This window comes from Oncorhynchus keta, unplaced genomic scaffold (assembly GCF_023373465.1).
Source record: "Oncorhynchus keta strain PuntledgeMale-10-30-2019 unplaced genomic scaffold, Oket_V2 Un_scaffold_3531_pilon_pilon, whole genome shotgun sequence".
NCBI lineage: Eukaryota > Metazoa > Chordata > Actinopteri > Salmoniformes > Salmonidae > Oncorhynchus > Oncorhynchus keta.
The window spans coordinates 485,713-490,320 of NW_026290920.1; positions in this window are offsets into that span (position 1 = coordinate 485,713).

Below are 4,608 nucleotides of genomic sequence, written 5' to 3' on the forward strand. Positions count from 1 at the left end.
TCCCTCTCCTTCTTGGTCAAATAGCCCTAACACAGCCCGGAGGTGTGTTTTGGGTCATTGTTCTGTTGTAAAACAAATGATAGTCCCACAAAGCCCAAACCAGATGGGATGGAGTATCGCTGCAGAATGCTGTGGTAGCTATACTGGTTACGTGTGCCTTGAATTCTAAATAAATCACTGACAGTGTCAACAGTAAAGCACCCCACACCACCTCCTCCATGCTTCACAGTGGGAACCACACATGCAGAGATCATCTATTCACCTACTCTGCGTCTCACAAAGACACGGACACATTCGACCACGAAGGCCAGATTCACGGAGTCTCCTCTGAACAGTTGATGTTGAGATGTGTCTGTTACTTGAACTCTGTGAAGCATTTATCTGGGCTGCAATTTCTGAGGCTGGTAACTCTAATGTACTTATCCTCTGCAGCAGAGGTAACTCTGGGTCTTCCTTTCCTGTGGCGGTCCTCATGAGAGCCAGTTTCATCATAGCGATTGATGGTTTTTGCGACTGCACTTAAAGAAACTTTAAAAGTTCTTGACATTTTCGGATTAACTGACCTGCATGTCCTAAAGTAATGGACTGTCGTTTCTCTTTGCTTATTTGAGCTGTTCTTGCCATAATATGGACTTGGTATTTTACCAAATCTTCTGTATACCACCCCTACCTTGTCACAACACAACTGATTGGCTCAAATGCATTAAGGAAATAAAGTCCACAAATGTACTTTTAACAAGGGACATCTGTTAATTGAAATGCTATCAAGGTGGCTACCTCATGAATCTGGTTGACAGAATACCAAGAGTGTGCAAAGCTGTCAAGGCAAACTTGAAGAATCTCTAATATAAAATACATTTTGATTTGTTTAACACTTTTTGGTTACTACATGATTCCATATGTTATTTCATAGTTTGGACGTCTTCACTATTATTCTACAATGTAGAAAATAGTACAAATAAAGAAAAACCCTGGAATGATTAGGTGTGTCCAAACTTTTGACTGGTACTGTAGTTCAACACCATTACTGGGATTATCCGTCTGTAAACAGTAGCTAGTTACGTTTGCTCTGACTCTTTATTAGCTGGATAACGATTAGCGGCTAACAAGATTTAGGCCCAACTTGCTTAGAAAATACAAACTAGCTGTTTACAGATGTAAGAAACACAAACGTATAGTGTAATTATAGAACGCTAGTGCATTTACGGTATATTAATAAGAAGCAAAGTGGAAACAGCATCGTTGTCATTAACATTGTTGCACATACTGCATTGATGCGGAGACTGAATGCAGTTGTCTCTTGGTAAGAGGAACAACAAATGCGCTCCATGAGTGACAGGGGGCGGGGCTAGGTCTGTGTGGAATGCTGCATGGAGAGAGAGAGCGGAGGGAGGTGACTCAAATAGCGAAGTAAACTATAAAAATGGACGTAACACACGGCGTATCACATTTAACAAACCAAACAGTCAAATACCGTTATGGAAAGTCAAGTTTAAAAAAACACTTTTCGTGCATCAATACCAGAATATTGTAAAATACGGTATACTGCCCAGCCCTAAACTCTAGGTGGTTGGACTGAAGAGTACAACAAACACACTGACCTGCATGTTTTCTGATGGTTTCAAGTTCTACAATATAAACAGAGTATGTCAGAATTAGGGGATACCAGAAACTATGGTAATGTAATATTACAGTAGAGTGTACTGTGTTGTGCCCTTGGAACACAATGACAAATCTCCTCTTAATCTCTAAACTTTATTGATAAGGTTCGGGACCAGAAACATATCCAAAGTGACATGGTGTAAAAAAATACATCCCTCTACCATAATATAGTATACCTTAAGCAACAGAAATATATTAAATATATTTTAAATACAATTCAGTATCATTCATTTACCTGGACAGCCCTTCATGTTTACTAAATCTGTGGGTGAATGAAACATAAAACAAATGATAATTCTTGCTAATTAAACAACTTGAAATAAATTATTAAAACAATATCATTCTTTGTGTAAACATTTCCATCGCAGTGAGTAAAAAAATTATTCCAATACAGTGATATTTTACCACATAATTTTGACTCAACTTTGTGCTATTTGCACAATGCAAAATTGTAAGCCCTTGGAAATGGGCTCTCCAACCCTGTTCCTGGAGACCACCCTGTAGGTTATCGCTCCAGCCCTGTTCCTGGAGAACCACCCTATAGGTTTTAACTCCAACCCTGTTCCTGGAGAACCACCCTGTAGGTTTGCTCCAACCCTGAAGACCACCCTAGGGTTTAACTCCAACCCTGTTCCTGGAGAACCACCCTGTAGGTTATCGCTCCAGCCCTGTTCTAGTAAGGGTCTAGTAATGCATTGTGCTCCTACTTACCCAGCTGATCAGCAAGTATCTCTGCAGACAAACAGATAAATTAAAATCAAAGTAAAGCATTCTTAATGGTGAATAATTCATTCAACACCTTGTGTGGCAGGGGATGGGCACAGTAAAAACAATGTGATGAAAAGTATTCATGTCAAATATGTAAGGATTTATAAATCCATGAAACTAGCTGTTGTACACTATCCATTTCTGTTACATATTCATGTGTTGGGAAATGTTTGTCTTCAATTATTGTTTGGGATCCCAATTGGGAGTAAAAAATGACGCTGATCCATAGACTCTTGGACACGACTTACTCAGCTTTAAAGTGTTGACATATTGAACTTGATAATTCATTGTCAGAATAGTGGAGAACACAGCGTGAAAGGGTTCACGATTTTATTGATCAAAGAACACATCTGAACAAAGTAAAAAAGACAATTATTAAAAATATGGAAAATAACTCACAAACACAGGGGGAAAAAGGCTGTCAAACTGATTCCCAATCAGAGACAAGGATAGACAGATGCCTCTTTTGGGAACCATTCAGCCAAAACAAAGAAATAGACAACCATAGAATACCCAACCAAATCACAACCTTAATTAATAGAGAAATAAAACGGCTCTCTAAGGTCAGGGAGTGAAACCCTTTGAGACATCTACATCCATGCAGGAGACAATTATGAAAAAAGTAAACTTTGACACATTGATATAGGACTGTTGGACACTACTTACTCAGCTCAAGACTGTGTTCATTTTTAACTTGCTCTGGACACATGAAAAGAGAGACATTAGAGAGAACATACTTAATGAACACAGAACATCAGTGTTTTCTCTGACAAAGTTCCATTTCTGGAGGAGATAACGGCATGTTTGACAGTAAGACACTACTTACCTAGCTCTTGACTGTGTTCAGCTCTGGATGCATCTACAGACATGACAATAGATAACAGTTAGAGGAAAGGTCCACAAAATGACTTACTCAAGATGTTTTCTGACAAAGTCCTTTACATGAAGGAAGAAGTTACACTGATATAGTTCAGGTAAACCATGCACTGAGATTTAAATAAACCTTATATTAAAACATCTATTTTTGTGGAGAAAGTTAGAACAACTCTTTGCAATAAGTGCCGTGCTCAAGATGTTCCCTATACTCAGGGATTCGAACTGGCAATTTTATTTAGTACCCAACTCCTGTAAATGTCACCTGTACTGTATCTGACCAATGTCTGCTTTTTAGTCAAAACGTCAAACAGGGAAAATTGAAATATTTTTTAAATGCTTGTAAGATTGTTATCATTGTTTAACTTATACATTATAATGAGTTGTTAATTGGAAATGTGTTTGTTTGTGTTCCCTGAATCCCCATGAGAGATGGTCACTGACAGAGGAGATTCACAATTCTTTGGGTAATAAAGCCTACCCGAGCATTCCAGAGGGTAAAGTGTAATGTTTTTGTGCCCTACCGTACCAGGGTGAGATGGGTTCAGTTTGGAGTCAGACACTTGTCTACTCTGTTGGGAACATAGATATCTTTCATACAAATCTTAACCTTATTGAACTAGCAAGCATTCGGTTCTAGTTCCCAACTCCTTGTCACTGTAAACTGCACTGTAAAACATTTATATTAAGTCTTTAAACTTTTCTGGTGGCACTCTAACGGTTTTAGAAATAGTGACTGTAGTCAAATGCTATTGCAAAGCTTTTCCGCCACCAGATGATGAAGTTGATATGACCTGACAAGGAAAATGACCAGAAGACAATCACTGGCAAACCATTTCCATGTGAAAGATTATGGCCACAATGTGAACAAGGATTCAGCTCACCTGCAAGACACAAATACATTTAGATTAGTGCCATGCTAACCACTGCTACAAAAATAATATTAAAGGGACATTTCACTCATAAATGAAATGTATGTCAGATGTTTAAAGACCTTATTGCAGACTAATGTCCAAATGAAACCACGTCCCATGACATCAGTTGTGTAGATCCAGCAATATGCCTCAATGCCAAATGACTGTAAAACATACCATCTAATTTCCTGGTTTCCTGGTTTAATGTTGTGTTTATCTTTTCCATTCATTTGAGGTGGAGGCATATAGCTGGATCTACAAAACCAATGTGGGTTCATTTTGACATTTCAGTTTTTGTATCCAACTGTCCTATGTATGTTTGTTAAGAGCCTTTGTAATACAACAGTATATAAAACATTAAGTGTTTCATCTCAGCTAAACAATAATGATG